Source organism: Fukomys damarensis, unplaced genomic scaffold (genome assembly GCF_012274545.1).
Source record: "Fukomys damarensis isolate Sample0158 unplaced genomic scaffold, DMR_v1.0_HiC HiC_scaffold_9, whole genome shotgun sequence".
Taxonomy (NCBI): domain Eukaryota; kingdom Metazoa; phylum Chordata; class Mammalia; order Rodentia; family Bathyergidae; genus Fukomys; species Fukomys damarensis.
Window position 1 is genome coordinate 16,320,066 of NW_022900921.1, and position 19,172 is coordinate 16,339,237.

Below are 19,172 nucleotides of genomic sequence, written 5' to 3' on the forward strand. Positions count from 1 at the left end.
TATTTTGAGACAGGGTCTCACTATGTAGTTGAGACTGACCTGGAACTTACTATGTAGCTCAGGCTGGTCTCGAACTCACAGTGATCCTCCTGCTTCTGCCTCCCGAGTGCTGGGATTATAGGCATGCACCACCACACCCGGCTCTGAGTTGGCTTTCTTATGTTCTACTTGGAACTTTCAGTAGCTCTTCATTTTAACAGATATTTAACTAAATTAATCATCTTTCTTCTCCATGGCTCAATAGCATCTTTCACCCCTTACTTGTAAGGTTTGTCATCTGTAATCTCAAATTATGTCCAGATTTGTCCCTTGCTCCTGACTCATTACATTACCCACATCAGCCAGTGTGATAATTTTATTACCTTTATTCATGATACTTGCTTGACTATCCATCGTATAGGTATGTAATTATCTGCCTAAATTAATTTTGTAGTCCTTATATGTATTATCCTGGTAGTATTAACTACTCTTTGTATTTCGTCTTCCTTGATGAATGCATTAATAATATCTTTTATTTTTCCTCCTGCCTGCTCATATTTTTCCTGCCAGTTCTTTTCGCATGCTCCAATATTTCCCAATTCCATAAATGATGTTTCTCAGACTATCTTTGTCACTGTTTTTCTTTCATTCTATTTCTTCTACCTTGCGAAGTCTCCAGTGTTCCAAAAACTTCTATGACTAAATCTTTGCTGATAAATCCCAAATTTATACTTCTTGTCTGTATTGAATATCAGCTTCCTCCTAGGTATCTAAAAACATTTAAATGCTCTGCAAGAACATTTTATCAAGTTTAATATTGTCAAAACTGAACTCATCATATTCTTATAAAGTACAATTCTTCCATCAGAATGAAAATATAGTGAGCTCCTGGGGTACTATGCTTAAAGATTTCGACTTATCTTTAACTCCTCCCTATTCTTCACTTCTTATATCACCAGTCACTTCTACCTCCTAAATATCTCTCCAAACTATACCCACTACCGCTATCTTATTTGAGATACTGTTATCTTTTTCTGAGTTATTGCAGCAGCCTTCTTCCTTATTTCCTTATCTCCAGTTTTACCCTTCAAGTACTGCTCTACATGCAGCCAATAATATGATTATGTTACTTCTCTGCTCAGACCCTATTTAACTATCCAGCGCCCTAACAGTGAAGTCCAAATTCTCTAACATGAATTAGTGAGCCCTTCTCAGAATGACTCATTCTCCTTCACCTATCTTTATCTTAGTCTTTTACTATTTCTCACTTTCTACGGTAAGTTCTAGTCATACCGGACTCTTTTTAGTGTCCTAAATTCCATCTGTTTTTCCTTGAATCAGTTCAACCGATCTGCATTTGCAGCTTTCTCTGGCTACCACATTTGTCTTCCCACACCTTCTTAGTATTTCACCGTTTATCTTTCAAAGTTTAGGTGGCAGAACACTTGAAGAAACTTGGTTAGCTATTTACTGTTCTCGCCTGAGAACCTTTTGTTTACCTTTGGAACAACCATTTCTGTCTTACACAGTCACCTGCCCCTTGGTTTAATTGTAAGTGCCTTGAAGCTTAATGATCTGTCTTTCATCAGGCCCCACATGGGTGCAGAATGGGTACTCAGTACATGCTTGTGGAAGACATTAAAGTAGGTGGGTAGGAAACAAGATTAGGATTTCTAGATATTTAAATAATTGTTTAATTGCACCTTATCATCTTTGGGAGAGGAGCCCAAGTCCATAGCTCTAGTTTGCTTTTGTCAGTGTCTGTTCCTGCTAGTCTCATGAGTATCTCATTCTTGCATAAAATTCTTTAAGTATGCTCTGTCTTCTCTTGTACCTTGAGCTTTTTATTTCCTTTAATCCTACTTTACATATAATTCCAGACTTGCTTACATAACACTTCCTCTGCCTTTCAATGTGCAGTTTATCCCTGCTTTTCTCAACCATCAGTGCCCTGCAAGCTCTCTTATTATAATTTTTATATTATTGTTTACTGACTGGCATATATGTCTACATACGTGAATATCACTGTAAATTGCTTTTTTTTTCTTTTTATGGAGTTTATTGGTACATGTTAGGTATACAGTACAGTTACATTCATCATTGGGCTCTTGTACCTCTACATGACAGGTCTCGGTTCTCATTTTTTCCCCTTGTCCCTGCCCTGCTTCACCCCCTCCTGAGGCAAGCACAGAACCTAACACACTGGAGGTGAATAAATGCTTATTGGATCATTGAATGAGGAAGACCATATTTTACTAATAGAACTGGCTATAAAATCTATGTCTTATCTCAAACTGTGGATCTTATCTTAAAAATATAAGCTAAAAAGGATATTTAAGGAGATGCTCTTAACAATAATGGAAAAACACTTAAGACACAGTAGACTTTGTGAAACTGAAGACTTTCTAATATTTATACACATATTAGCTATCTAGCCTTTTAACATGATGATTTTATACACTAATTCTTAAATATTTATGTACAAGACAGTGCCAATAGTTCTTCAACAGTTTCTCATTTAATTCTCAAAATTTTAAGAAATACATTTAAAATTATCTTTTATTAAGAATTAAGGAAATTATATCTAGCATGATTAAGTATCTTGCTTAAGCTCTCTCTGATATTATTATCAAAACTAGAGCCCAAAACAAGATAAGATTATCACTGTATCATACACCAAATTTTTGGCCCGAAAAGGGCATTGCTGTTTTGCAGTGACAGAAAAATCTTGTGGTAAATACTTTGAGTTATAATTCTCTATGACACAAGCCCTAACCATAACATATGACTGTCTTTAAAACAACAAAAGAAAATCACTTTCTATGATCAGTACATGCTTCAAAACCTAGTAGGATCACTTTTGATGATAAATAAAAATACAGAATAAGCAAAATGCAAATGGTATTTCTTTAATAGTGCCTAGAGTAGCTTGTTGTTTTCCATAATTAGCCTTTGTTGAATAAGTAGCCTAAAGAAAAACAGAACCTTATATCTTTCCAGAAACTTTTAATCCTTTTTCTTTTTTTCTTTCCTTCTTTTTTTTTTTTGGGGGGGTTTTTTTTGGTTTTTTTTTGGTTTTTTTTTGGTTTTTTGAGACAGGGTCTCACTATGTAGTTGAGACTGATGTGGAATGTACTATGTAGCCCAGGCTGGTCTCGAACACACAGCGGTCCTCCTGCCTCAGCCTCCCGAGTGCTGGGATTACAGCCGTGCGCCCCCACGCCCGGTTCAGAAACTTTTATTTGAAATGGAAAGAAAAACCAAAATTGGAAAAATGAATGAAATCCAATTTCTATCACTTGAAAAGAAAAGAGAATTAGAAATTCTTCCCACTGTCAATATAGCAGAGAGTCTATGAATTACAGGAAAAAAATTGGAAGAACAAAATTGCCCCCCCAAGTATCCCTAGGAGAAGAAAAAAGTGAAGATGTATCAGAATATAAAAATCTGAATCAGATAGGGAGGCAATATTTCCTATGTACCCACTTCAGAGCCTGGCTCACTTTCTTTGGTTGCAAAGATCCAAAGTTCAAATCAGCTGGGCAGGACCTAGTCTAGCACACACACGGGGAACTGGCAGATATTTTCATTTGTTATCACTGTCTGGTAACTTATATCTTGTAAAAATTGCTTCAGTCCAGTACCATAGCTGCAGGTGTTTGTATGGTAGAATAACAGCGGTTGTAGCAGTAAGTAGTGAAAATCTCTTTTTTTTAAAAAAAAATAGAGAGTTGATTAGAGGTTATGAGAATGGGGAGTTATTTTTTAATGAATGTAGAGTATTTGGGTGATGGAAAGTTTTGGAAATAGAAGGCGATGGCTATACAATAGTGTAATATAATTAATGACATTGAGTTGTACATGGAAAAAGAGTTAAAATATCAAACTTTGTTACATATATTTCACCATAATATTTAAACAATCTGGAAACATACCCCGAACCACCGAATTGTACCTATTAAGTGGCTGAATTATAAAGTATGTAAATTGTATTTCAATAAAGCTGTAAAAATTAGCGTTGTATTAATTTTCTAGGGTTGCTAATTACCACAGACTGGGATACTCAAGTAAACAGAAATGTATCATCTTGAGGTTCTGGAGTCCAGAAGCTGGAAATGAAGATGTCAGTGAGGTACAAATGCTCTGAAGCCCCAGAGAGGAGCCCTTTCTTGCTGTGTCCTGGCTTCTGGTGGCTCCTGGCTTCCCACAGCCCAGGGCCACATCACTGCCATCTCTGCCTTCACTTTCGCCCTGTCTTTCCTTTATGTCTTTTTTATATAGACACTTTTGTTGCATTTTGGGTTTCCTTGAATTGCTCAGAATAATCTCATCCTGAAATTCAAAATCACATCTACAAAACAAATGACGTCAAATTTGAAAGATCCAGGATGTGAACATCTATTTTGGGGCTACCGTTTCTCTCACCACCAGCTCCTGCTTTCACTAAACATTTGCTATATGGCAAGCACTGGTTGTGGAGCATCTTTGTCTGTACTGTTTAGTTTTCAAAACATCTTTAAATGTAATAGGTACTGTTGTTATATACACCTACAGGATGCTATAATTTAGGAGTCACGGAGGTTAAAGAACTTGCTTCTTCTGGTCACACACTAAAAACTAGTTGAAACACAGGATGAAATATAAGACTTGACTCTGGATTCTCACCTACTGGCCAACAATGCAGTTTTTTAACTGACAGGAACATGATTTGAAAGTTGTGACTTATGTCTTATTATCCCTTCCTATTGTCCAACTTTCTACAAAGTTCTATAGTTATTATGGTGGCTGGCAAGGGCTTCTTTCTGTCTTTCATCTGGTAAGAAAACTCTGCTCATTTACTATATATTCTGTTTTTTATCCAGGAGATAATAGTTTAGATTTGGATTTGTCTATCTGTAATCTGAGCCTCTCTCTGAAAATCTCACTCACAAAAAGCTTAAATGCCATAAATTGATATTTGCAGAATATGTGCAAACTTCACTAATTATACAACTGAGGGGAAAATCCTAGTTAGAAATCTAGACCAACTACGGGCATCTCAGTTCTTACTTCAGTTCCAAATGACACTGTAACTGCTCCTTTGAAAAAAAAAAGTTCAAGACCAAATATGTCTAAGTGAACACTGTGACAAAAGAAATAACTGGGTTGAGTTTTAGTTTCTCTAAATCACTTTTATTAAGACAGTGTTTGAAAGCCATTTTTCTATCGAAATTTACTGCAATGGAAAAACACAATGCAACAATTACAGTGTACAGAAGTCATCCTCAATCCTGAGGACAATACAGGATATTCAGAGCCTCAGAGGATCACAATTTGGTTACACTGAAGGGTTTTGTCACAAAAGATTAATGATGGCTCTGCTCATCGATAGAGCACTCAGGAGCTCAGTTATCACCATGCTAATGCTTCAAGGAACATTCCTGCACCCTGTGGTTTTGTATTTCCAGTGGAACTTGCATTTCCTTGCCTTTTCAACTTTACTGTCTGACTCTCTGAGTTAATTTGTATTTCTCTCTTGGATCTTTTCCAGTTTAAATCTTTGTTTGATATCACAATGCACTATATAGCATTATTTAGTAACACGCCTCTCTCCCATTACGCCCAGTCGATGGCTACAAAACTGGTGACAAAATATCCTTGTTTGTGTAAAGATGCAAAATGTTTACCAGGTAGCACTGTTCACTTACCCGGTTTTTAAATCCTCTCTTTGACATTATTATGTAAAGCTCTATTTTTCTTTAAATTTTGAGGACCATTATTTATGAAGAAATAAATAAGGAGAGCCAAATTTCCTTTTGAGTAGTGACAAGCAAGTAATTTAACACTTATGGCTTTAGGGATTTTGTTGTGGCAAACTTACATACAAATCTAGAGAATTTAAACTTCTTTACCTTAGCTATTTGTTACAGAGATTATAATTCCAGCTTCTTAGAGTGGAAAATGGTCTTGGAAAATATGTCATCTTTTCTCATGTTTTAAAAGTAGCATTATCTATAGGAGATATTCTGATTTTAGGCTTTTGGAGATTGGTTGAATATACTTATCTGAATTAATGTGGTAGCCAACCAATAGAGAAAATAGCCAGTATTGTTAGATTCCCCCAGAACTTTTTCTAAGGCTTTTTATATACATTATTTTATGTTATCCTCCAAAGGTAAGTACTATTAATACTCCATATCTGTGGATAAAAAAAACTGAGGATCAAAAGATTTGGGTAAGTAATTTGCATTAAGGTATATGACTGGTAAGTAATGGAGCAGAGATTAGAGCCTTGTTATGATTTTTAAGCTTAGCTTTTAGCTGTTTTATAATAGTCCCTATTTAATAGTTTGCACTTCTCCAGATAGTCAGAATATCATTTGGGTAGCAATAATTTGTGAACTATGAGTTGCAGATTATAACGCTGTGAGGACTAAGTAGCCTTATTCTGTTTCTTAGTCTTTGAATGCCTCCTCTTTTACTTCTTTCCAATATGGGCACCTTTGATCATTTCCCCATGACAACTCTGACACTATCATTTTCACTAACATGCTAACATAGATTAGTGTTTATACTGCAATGAGTGGCCACGCTGCTGCCATGAGATAAAACTAGCAGGTTTCTACACGTGGCCTTCTCCCTCAGGCCTCCACACAGCAGCTCCTCTTCCGGCTCTGAGAATTAAAATGAGTTTTTGCAGGGGTAAAAGTGATGACCCTGGGTCTACTCACTGGAGCATTACTTCCATAATTAAAGAGCTCTGATCTTAGTAAAATGCTTGTGCAAAACACAAAACACAATTTTTTCCTCAAGTAGATTTCTTTTCCAAGTACCCAAACTCCAAGAGTTGGGGGCCTAGTTTCTAAAACTTTTGCCTGCATTTTATTTGGTATGTTGGGAAAATGAGAAAGATTTTTCTCTGGCCAAATACTTATATTTGGCTGACCTACAAAGTGAGCAAGAGTCACTGAATAATGAGATCTGTTTTGAATGGGAAACTGAATGATGAAAATAAGTGTAGAGAAGAAAAACCTCATAATCCAATCCAGTCACACTTAAAGAAATTGGTCTGCTGCGGGAGTAGAGGTTAAATCTTCATACTATAGATAGGATAGCGTAATAGTTAAGAGATATGAGTCCCCTTTGCTCTCTGGTTAAGTCTATAAAATAATTACTTGGTCTGTGGAAAAATGGAATAATTTTTTTTGAGTGAACTTTTTTGTATTTGGGTTTTAGAAATTTGTGTGTTGAGTTTTCATCCTCCTTCTTTTATTAAGTATTGATGTGAACTTCAGGAACCTAAAATCATCTCCTTTCATCTCTGTGTCCTAATCAGTAACATGGGAAATAGAATACCTTACTAATCAGGGGGAAGGTAAAAAGTGCGATATAAGGTACATTCTTAGCTGAGTGCCGGGGATGTAAGAAAGTGACCCTTGGGCGGCAAATATCCTCCAGAATCATCACCACTTCGATCACTACGGTTGACATTATTATGTCCCACCTCCATGCTTGCCTACCTCTCCTGCCTTCTGGAAGAAAGTCCAAATAAGGAAAATGCAGTCCCAGTGTCCCAAAACCGGTGGACTGAATTTGTAGTTTCTTCAAAGTGATGGTAAGAAGGAATATTTTGTTGAGATATCGATACCTGCTGTATCCTCTGAGCTTTCAGTCTTCTAAGAACTGGAATTGTGATATCCATGCCTCTGGTCATATGCTACTCCTCATGGAAAGTCTATAGGACCTCAGTTATGGACTCCTTTGCTTCCCTTGCAATGAACAGGCTTTTGTAATTCACTAGTTATTCTGAAAATTTTGATATGAGAGGTAAGAGGAGCTTGTGGTGAAATGGAGAGGATATTTCTGAAATGAAGGTGAGACCTGGCCTCTCTTAATAAGATGTAGAAGATGGGGTTTTATCAGTTTCTCAGGATTTGATTCCAATTATTTCTATAGTTCAGAGTTTCTTAACATCAGTACCATTGACAATTTAAGTTGAGATTAATTTTTGTGGAGATAGACAGTTGTCTTACACATTCTGGGACATTTGGTGGCATGCCAAGCCACTACCTGTCATGTTAGTAGCAGCCCCACCCCTAACTGTGATTACCAAAAGTTTTCCAGACTTCAGCACATATTGCTTGAAGGTCAAAAATCATCATAGTGCTAAATAGACATGGCTGTTACAAGAGATAGTTTTAAATGCATTATTTATGGAGGGTATGATTTCAAGAGCCCAGGTAAAGATTAGCTTTTGTAATGGGAAAAGTTCTTTCAAAATATTTGTTGCCTCCAATAATTAGAAAAAATTCAAACTGGCTTTGACACAGTCCAGCAACATTATGAAGTACTGTGTTCCACTGACCGTAGTCTCCATTCAAACTCTGGCACATGGGTCAACATTGCTAATAACTGCACACATAAACAGTTATACCACCTGGTTTTTATGTTTAGTAAAGACTGCTTTGTGGAAAAGCATACTTTCTATAAGTTCGTGGCAAGGGAACTGAACAATTTTCCAACCCACTTAGACTTCTGGTGGAATCATGCCAAATCCTTTTTTATTTTATTAGTATTATTTTTGTAAGAAACAGATGCTGAAGACATGTAGATCTATGGTACTCACAGAAAAGCATTAAAATATTGGGTTCATAAATAACTCTTTTCAAAAAATGTTCTCCAGAAATCTACTTTTGTGACTTTTTGACAAAAGGTTATTTCTAATATCATTTATGGCAACTAATAAACACTAGGACAAGTTTATATCATGATGTTGGAAGCACTAACTGTATCCACCTCTAGAATAAATACAACTTGATCGAAAACTTTATGAGTTAATGAAATATCTAGAGTATGGACAATACTAGGGCACTTCAAATGTTATATAAGTAACCCTATGGTGTAGATGAAATTTATTTTTACACAACTGCCTATCACACAGTTGATTTTCCTAAACTGTAAAAAAAAAATTAACTCAGGTATTAATAACAGTAGGGCCAGCATATTGGGCCAGGAAAGTATGAAGATCACACACTACTCCTTTAACATTTTTGAGGTGGTTAACTTGAAATGCAAATATGTTTACTTTTTTCCCCTGGCCTAGAAGTTAAGACCTGAGTTATCCTTGAAATACTTAAGAAAAAATTATGTTTAAAGTGAACATTTCTTACCTACTCAGGTTAGAACAACAAAGCTACCCTCATTATTACATGGCTTTCACTTAGTTCTGTTTGTTAAGTCTAGGTTATTTTTGGATTTGAGAGCTTCCAATTTCATGCTGTCTTTCCTCTTTTTATGATACTATTTTAGCTGTTTTAATGGAAATTTTATTCCCAACTGTAAAAGTCTATTTTCATTTCAATGAATAATAGGTTATGAGAGATAGTAGAGAAATTTGCTCCAAAAGACACAGGATAACACGTGATATATGCTTGTTTTGTTTCTTATTTTAGCATCCAAATATACATAAAAATACTTAGTCCTTGAAAACATTATAGTTTGGGGTTCTTGCATAAAGTATGAAGGATTAACCTCTTTTCAGTAACAAATGCTTTGCGCATTGCCTTTGGAGGTATTAAGGTAGAAGCGCATATAATTATCTATTTTAATTATTATAAAATTAGCTCATATCTATTTATCACTTGTAGTCTATTATAATATATACTGTAGAACTAAACCAGAGTGTTAGTGATGGGTATTTACTCCAGATTAATAATTCTGAGCTACATTTAATCTTTTTTTTCTTATATAAATAGCACTGAAAGGGTACTTACTCAATTTTGGTTTAGTTTTAGAAGTATTTCATAAATTTGTAGTGGAGTTTTAAGCTCAGTGCCTCTCTTGCCTCTAACCAGAATAAATTATTTTCCGTTCCCATAACATACCTTGAGTCTAATATTTTGCTTTTCTTCAACCTTCTAATGCAAGTAGCTACACTAGTTGCTTATTGTCTGGTTGTCATGGCTTTTCTTTTACATGAAATGAGCTTGTCTTCATCTGTGTTTATTTTTAGTGGCCTTGTCTTCCTCCTACAGATCTCAATATCCTGCTGTGCCTTTTGAACCTTGTCCTGAAGTTAAGGATCCTATTCTTTTTGCTTTCCATAAAGCCCCTTTTTTGCTGATCATGCTTTCCTGTAGGTGTTTGCCATCCTCTTTTTTCCTGGCTCCCGAATCTCTGGAGGAAGAAATATACATCAGTCAGTGTTTTATTCTTGGGAACCAACATAGTCTGTCGCTTATGATGAATGTTAATAAATATATCCTGGAAACGAAATTTGGAAACGAAATTCTAGTATTATCATAATTTGCGTATTTTGATATTTTGAGAGAAGGTAGAGAGAGTCTCACTAGAAAACAGTTGCAGGAAAGACATTGGAACTTTCTCTCCAGCCAGCTCTGTGTGACGGCAGGCTGCATGCCGTAGTGCTGTCTTTGAGAACACTCCCACCGGTGCGGTATGGCGCAGAATGCGAGATTGGAAGCACAATAATAAGAAACTATTTCATAATGTTCAGGAGAGTTACTAAGCTAGAACATTTGCAGAAACTTTAAGTGTGTGCATTAGTAAACATTGCAAACAGAAAATTTAAAGTGTAGAGTATTCAGGTGAATTTTACTTAAATCTCCAAGGGACAGAAAAGCTTCCAACTGATATCAGGTACAAACTTCACTTCCATTGTCTCTCTCTGGTTGTTTGTTTGTTTTTGTTTTGGGGATTGAATCCTTATTTATTTTTTTATGTTGAATTCGGTTCATGTTAAGTTGCTAAGTTGCCCACCCTGGGTTCCAACTTGATCTTCCTGCCTCAACCTCCAATGATGCTGGAATTATAGATAGATGTCAGCATGGTTGGTTCCATTAGCTATTTTGAGTCTCATGATAACATCACAAGACAGACGTAAAGTACCAAATGTTTCTCTTGCTAGGATTCTTGAGCCAGAGTGAGGTCTGATTTCTAGGAGATTTCAACCTACGAGGTCTGCCTACTTGCCCCAAAAGCCAAACAGAAAAATGTAATGGTAAAAAGCAGACAAATAACTCAATCAATATAGTAATATTGGGACCAAGAATCCTCAGCCCTATCTTCCGAGATGGTGACATGAGTTCAGGTTTAAATAGGGGAATAGTTGAAATAGAAGGTAAGAGTTATGCATTACAAAGTGGTCTTGATCAAACTGCAGGCTTTATCTCTGGTCTGGTACTGCAAGGTGCTTCAGAAAAGTTGTGAATTATGACAGGGCAAGTTGTTTCTCTTTATGAGAAGATTGCTTTCGATGACGGGGAGCTCAGCCTCAGTTCCCATTACAGTACATTTGCTTCTGCTTGGGAGCACAGCTCATCTTGAGGAGATCTGGTTGTAAGTCTCACACTTCTCACAGGGTTTAGGGAAAGGAATGAATGGAAACTTCTAGTTGATCATGTCCCCGTGAGTCTTTAAAATACCCGAGTTTCTGTTATCTCAGTGCTTTGCCTCAAAGAAGGATAAAGAAGCTAGGTAAACATGGGGCTAATCTATCTACCTTACCAGTTTTTAGACAGATACTCCTTAAATGATTAACATGCCTACATGCAGATTAGAGCAGGACTCTCATCCAAAGCGTAAGGCACAAAGGAGCAAATACTAAATAAAGGCAGAGATGCCAAGCTTTTATCATAATTTTAGTTACTCACTGGACGTCTGTGGGTCCAAGTGAAGAGAAAGTGCTTTTGGCAGAAACATATTCTAAGCCTTCGTTATATTACAGTTTCAAAAATGAAAAAAGAAGACATTTTTTTTTTCCATTTTTACAGATCAAAGCCCGGGCCTTCTGTGTGGTAGGCAAGTGCTATGCCCCCGCCCTAAGGAAATGCAACTTAAAGAGGTCAAATTAAACTAGTGATAGTAATAACAGGCAGAATTATATGCTAGGTATTGTACGCTTCACTGCATTATCTCATTTAGCTGCCTCTAATAAAACACGAGGTTGTTACTATTATTTCGCCCTCAATGAAGCTGAAATACCTGCTAGGATAAGTTAGTCACTCATTTTCACACAGGAAGTAGTGTACCCAGAAACTGGCTTATTCATTCTAAAACTTCTGTGACCAGTCACTGCTTTTCTAGTTTATGAGTCTTAAAATTTAGTCTTTTCAGTACTGCTCTGCACCTACTTCATTATAAACAAGTAAACTGCAAATAAAAAGAAGAGAGAGAAAAAAAATCCAGTTGGTGGTGTAACCATCCCGACATTTGTTCATCCATTTTAATCGTATTCTTTCACAGCAGAGGAGCGCAAAGTTCCCAGCGCAGCTCCCACCTTCCTCCCTGTGCAGAATGGCCCCTTGCCTTCGACCAGCTAGCCACCTGCTTTGTTCATTCCGTGATCAAATGCAGCCAGCAGCCCTGCTGTTCCTTCACCTTCTCTCTCTTTGCATTTCAAGAGATTCATGGTGCCAGCAGACAGGAACTCATTCTTCCTACCATGTGCCGAGAAGGTCACCAGCCCATCCCTCCCAAGTGGTGCAAGTGAGGTCCACAGTGGAGAGACTGTTTCCTAAAGGTCACACTGAGGTGGGAGAGGACCCCTGGGGAGCTGGCTACCCTCCAGCCACTGGGCCTCTCCACCTCAGTTCTCCTCCTGATTTTCAAGGTGAGAAATACAATCCACAGGCACACAAAGGACCAGTTGTTAGCAGCTGATGATAATGCGTAGCACTAGGGGAGATGGAAAACAAAATTTTTTATCAGCTAATCAATGCAAGACTAAAAATATTTCAGAGTGATCAAATTTTCTGTATTCTGCTAGGAGGTAATTTTTCCTACCTTCCCCTGCAAAAACTGATCTCTAGCAAAAGATGCAACCATGAGGTAACTTCTCAATTTAGAAATTTTTAAATTAAAATGAAACTTAAATCGAACATGACTAGGTTTCCATGTCAGATACTGGTTTTTAACAACCATAGAATCAAGAAAATGGGATGACATCTCTGTGCAATTATTTCATGCTTTCCTAATCTTCAGTTATTTTTTTTTTCCTTCCAGACTGTTGCCATAACTATGTGTGGTTTCCCTGTTAATTTTTTAAGTGACAATACTTTTATTGAATTAATTTGTTTCTTTTTTTTTTTCTTTTTCTTTTTTTGGTACGGGCGATCAAACTCGGGCCCTTGTTTTTGTGAGGCAGGCGGTGGAACCACTGAGCCAAACCCCTGGCCCTGGTTTGTTTAAAATCTTAAGTGCTTTCTGTAGTAAGTTCAAATACACTTGTAATAAAGTTTTCTAGGGTCATGGATTTAGCTCAGTGCTTCAGCTGCTTACATCTCAAGCACAAGGTTGTGAGTTTGATTCCCGGTACAAAAAAATTTTTTTGTAATACACATTAAATAAATAGATAGCTATTAAAGTAAAACCTTTTAAAAAGTCTAACACCTAAAACTATCTCACAGACCACCAGAAACATGTTCCCATGTCTTAGACAATCCTTTGTAATTATTGGATTGGGCAAAATAAATAGCGGTTCTGCAAGTCTTGTACAAATATATTAAGGACCGGTGGAACACGTTTGGTCCATAGTGGATGTTATTTATTAAGTGAATGTTTATGAATGTGTGTGCATTCTTTGATCTCTCTGCTTCAACACTGAATGTCTTTACAGTATGGTACCTTCTTTCACAAAGCAACAAGGTGAGTTTAAGAAACAAATCACGCACATATCACTGTAGCATGATGACTGAAGAGCTGCATCATATAGAATTTCTAATTTCAGCTCTTTGAGAAGTCTTAATATAGATTTCTATACTGGTTGTACTGGTTTACATTTCCACCAATAATGCAGGAGGGTTCCTTTTTATCTTCCCAAAGAACTTAAATCATCAAAGCGCAGCAATACATGCACGCCAATGTTTATAGTAGTGAAATTCTTAATAGCTAAATCCCGGAAGCAGGCTGTGTACCCATCCACAGACGACTGGATAAACAAATTGTGGTATCGATATACAATGGAATACTACCTGGTTATAAACAATGACAAATTTAACCCATGTGTAAGAAAATGGCTGTACCTGGAAAGTACAATGTTAAGTAAATCAGATATAAAAACTTAAATACCACATGGCATCACTCATTTTAATGAGGCAAAGTACAAATAAAGAGAATAATAAAGGATGGGTAGAAGGGGGCAGAGTGATGGATCTCTTGTCCAAGGATAAAGGGCAAGGGGTGAGGAGAAGAGAAAAAGGAAATAAGCAGAATAAAGATATACCTTATATAGGAACCTAATAACCCCAATTAATGTAAACATTACATGTAAAAACATGAATGAAGATTAATAATACAAGAATGAAAAATGGGATAAGAGCGCTGGGAGAGGAGGGAGGGGAGGGAAAGGAAAGGGGATTAAAAAAAAGAGAAAGAAACCAATATAATATGTACATGTAACCACTCCCGCAAGATGAGTGTCATCTACGTGAACTGCAAACACGTACAAATAAAATTTTAAAATTAAAAATAAAGAAACAGGGCTGGGGATTTAGCTCAGTAGTTCCACTGCTTGCCTCGCAAGCATAAGGTCCCGAATTTGACCCCTGGTACCCTCCCCCAAAATAACAATAATAAATAAATAAATAAATGAAAGAAAGAAACAAATTATGCTGGACATGAAGACTAGGTGTTCTTTCTACTGGTAGCATTGAACATGAGAGCAGCGTCCTTTGCTAACTCAAATTCCTTTCCTACTTCAATGAATTTCTTTCATTATTTTCCCGAAGGATATGGACAATGTGGTTGATACTTAAGGATGAGTATATGTTCCTGATCTGAAAATGGAAATGCTCTAAAATTGAGAAGTTTTGAGAGTTGGCGTAATGCCACAAGTGGAAAATTATTAAAATATTGCATAAATAAATTATTACCAAGCTATTAAAATATGGTATCAAATGAACTTCAGGCTCTGTATATAAGTTGTACATGAACCACAGATAAATTCTGTGTTTAGACTTCTCTCACGTGCCCAACATATCTCGTCACATATACGGAAGCATTTCAAAATCCCAAATAAATAAATAAATCTGAACTTTGTCTGGTCCCAAGTATTTCAGCTAAGGGATACTCACTTTGTATTATTTTATGAGGTTATATTACTTTATTTACTTAAGATTTATGTTTCTGCTCTGTCTTTTTATTTGTAATTCACTTTTTGTCCTGTTGATATATTGCGATATAAAGCCTTAATTCTCAACCAGAAGAGGTCTGGACTTCAATTGCAGCTCCTGGGAGTTCCTCCTGACCACTGAAATATCTTCCCTGTTGAAAGTGCCTTTGTGTGGCTGGGATCTTATAGTTTAACATAAATGATAAAGGTTGGGGGTCAAGTGATACCCAATCTTATGGTGGACAGGTTGGAGGCTAAATGTCAGGCACACTGGCAGCAAGTCAGGTCTATGTGATTGACTTTTACTAAAAGTTATGATAACCAAGGCTGGTGAGATTCCCTAATTGGCAATAACACTGTGCATAGTGTCACAAATCATTGCTGAGAGATAACTCCAAGGCTCTATTAGAAGAGGACAATGGGAAACTCCATATTCGGAACTTTCCTAGGTTCAGACCCACTCATCTCTTCCTTTGGCTAACTAATCTGTATCCTTTTGCTGTCTTAAAATATGACCATTAGTGTCATAGTTTTCTGTGAGTTATAAGTCCTTCTAGTCAACCATTGACCTTAGAGTGGGCACTGTACCCCCAATCACATTTATAAATACTCCTTAAATATTTTGTGATTGACAGAGACTGCCATCGCAACTGAAGAGCTGTGAAGTGAGATGTAGTAGCTCTACCATTAAACAACTATATGGTCCTGAAAACATTTCTTAAACTTCTTTGTATTTCTCTTCATAAAGTAGGAAGAATCCTACTGTACCCTTTATAGTGTTTGTTGGGCTAACTCATGCTGGAATAAAAGGAAAATTGAGTCACATTGATTTGTTCTTTACTTCGAATTTGATATTTTGTTCAATGTGGCTATTATAATCATTTGTATTTTATGTTTAGTGTGTTAGAATATCATTTGTTTTTTTTTCTCTCTTTATAAATTTGGTGTGGTGCTAGGGAACAAGGTCTATGTCTGTGCGAAGCACATCTCTACCCCTGAGGTATACCCCTAGCAAGTATCATTTATCTTGATGATTAGTGTTTTGATGGTCCAATCTTCCTCCATGGGGAGAGCTGTACTCATTTCACCTTCACCATTGTCACGGCCTTGGTGAAGATTAACAGTAATAATAAGAGCAAATCACATAACACAACATCAATATTGTAAGCAACACTCAGTAAATAATGTGTCATTGTTGCAAATATTACTGTTGTTATTAATTTGGAAACATCTGTGGAAACTTAGGCTCTATTGAGGGAAATGAAAAAACAAAAACATAGCTTTGACCAGGGATGGGGCAACATTTTCAGCTTAATAGGAAACACTGGGAGTTTATTTCCATATGTAGCCTGTAAAGATCGAACAGTGTATGTGAATGAGAATGCTTATGCATTTGCTTTTGAATTTATCATATGAGAAAGGGCAGAAGAATGTGTTGGTAGCTCTTTATGAATGTTAGCATTTATAAAAAGATGTTGAGTTTCTAAAGATTTTCTTTAACTAAGTAGTACATTCAACATTCAATAAACTGAAATGCCAAGGAAGTATGATATTCTAGTTAAGTAGATTTATCTAGAGAATTTCTTTCAGTTTCAGTTTTTGCTATTGAAAAATCTCTGTAAAATGTGTTCATTGATTTTCCTACACAGTGACTGGGGTATGTGGAACATAATAACCTTGTGGCATTGTGGACATTCATAGTCTTTGGTTCAGATGATGTTTATAGAAGGTGTTGGTGACAAGACTGTGACTTTTAATACTGAATCCTGACAAAAAAAAAATCTTAGTTTTATTTCCCATTATTTCCCCTAACTTTATTTCCCATATTTTTTTTAGAGTTTGAGGGAGATCAATAAAAATACAGTAAGTTTTGGCTGTGGTTAAATTAAAAAAAAATAAATATTTTGTCTGTGTCCCCAGTTCCTGAGAAACCAACCAAGTGATTAGAGGTTTTTATAAAGGAAAACATTATGGGGGACAGGCTTTTTTTTAAATAAGGGAAAATATTTGGCACTGTCTCCCCCAAAGAGGCAAAGTTTGAGTTTAATTACAAATGTTCAGTAATGTAATCAGATTTGGGGACCTTTTGGGCTTATGCACACACTGAGTCCCTAGAACAGGCATGTGGAAGGGGCCACGGAGGCTCTGCTCTTGACCCTCTCTGTACATCTTCCTGTGCCTCTGGTTCACTTAGCTTTCCCTGAGTTGTATCCTTTAAAATAAATCAGTACATCTAAGTAGTGTTTTCATGAGTTCTGTGGACCATTGTAGCAAATATAGAATTTGAGGAGGGCATTGTGAAGACCCCTGAACTTAAAGCTATTTGGAAAGATGGATGTGAAGTAGGAATATTCTTGTGGCTCAACTCTTAACCTGTGGGACATGCCCTGATTCTGGAAAGTTAGTGTCAGAGATGGACCAGTTGGTGTCAGAGAACTGAAGACCTTTAGTAAAATTTAGTTGAGGTTTCCTTTATAAAAATCGTGCTGGATACCCTAGTTTTACAGTTGCAATAAAAATCATAAATATGGACAAGGCTCATCTCTGAATTATTATTTCTGTTAATTCCTCTAATGAAATAGCATTTTAATAATGTTTCACAATTGATGAAATGCAAGTAAATAAAATATTAATATCTTTTAATGTATAAAGACTAGATCATTAAATAAATTTTCCATTGGTTGTATTGTCATCTTTTATGCCGAGATGAACTATTCCTTCTTCAAAGAAACTCATACAATCTGCTCATCCATCATGATGTAAAGAGGTAAACTGATAAACGGAAGATATACCTGAACCTCACAGCCATGTTATAACATGATTTTTGATACAGCAGCATCAGTATCACCTGTGAGCTTTAAAAAATGCAAATGTATTGGCTCCACTTCAGTCTGCAGGATCAGAATTTCCAGGGATGGAGCCCCAGCCAGTGTGCTTTCACAAGCTTTCCAGATGATCCTTATGCACAGTAAAGTCTGAGCACAATTGCTCATGCAAGGAAGGCAAGTAAGTCAGCAGTAAAGAGAAGCTCAGATTGTACGCTGGAGTGACAAACTTTTCATTTGTCGAGGAGTGGGAAGTGTTCCAGGGTGCAGGACTTTCAGAGCTCCAACCAGGTGAGTAATAGGCAACTGGAGACAAGTTAATCACCATGGTCAAATGACTGTGTGCTTTCAAAGTTAGAATATCTTGAATTTAATTTTGTCTCTCTTGGATATCCTTTATTACCTGAGTTATTCCCCTTGGGCTGTGGGCTTGACCATGTTAATATGTCTATCTTGTGGGTCACAGATTTGACTAATTCAATAACATAGTTAGTTAGAGTTGACATTTTGTTCTTGCTGTATCGACTGGAGTTTGATTACATAGGGTGTATGATCCATAACTTGTTTCTCTGCTTAGCTCTTCGTAACTTCAATTTTGAAGGAGCAATAGTACTCAAATATGGCAGAAAGTGGGAATCATTTAAAAATTCTTTAAAGTCATTTAAATTTATTTTTCTTCCTGTATGTTTCTATTTCTTCTAATCCAGTTTATTATGAATCCCTCTTTTTGTTTCTTGACAGCAGAATTTTCACTAATAATATAAATTTTTATGTCTGTCAATTAGTCTCATTTTCAAAGTGCTTGGACATTGCTTTTGATTGTAAAGGTGGTGACAGTACTGTAAATGCCACTGAGAGTTGATTGATACAATTAAGAGCAACTTGTAATTAGGAGTGTCATGTTGACACATGTGCCTTTATTCTAATGCATACTTTGAAAGCTTATTCTAAGAAAACAGACTAGGAATTGTTCCAAAGAAATGAGTTTTATCTTTTGTGCTGTTCAAAGCAGAAACAAAACAAAACATTTAACAGCTCAATTTGTCTATCTCTAATGAAATTTAATGGGCTGGTGGGTGTGTGTTTCTTTAAACATAATAACTCAATACAAATTATTTGTTTTTAATGTCATAAAACTCATGTTATATTGCTTGGTTTTCTTAAAGCTCTTAAAGTAAAGACTCAATTATGTTGCATTCACAAACAATTAGACTTGACTATTTAGATGTAAACTATTGTTGTCAACATTTTGCAATATT

General features: G+C 36.3%; 1 pseudogene; it reads right to left on the minus strand.

The window, feature by feature from the left end:
- Positions 1-19,172, minus strand: part of LOC104860998 — a 66,197-nt pseudogene that overhangs the window by 21,383 nt on the left and 25,642 nt on the right.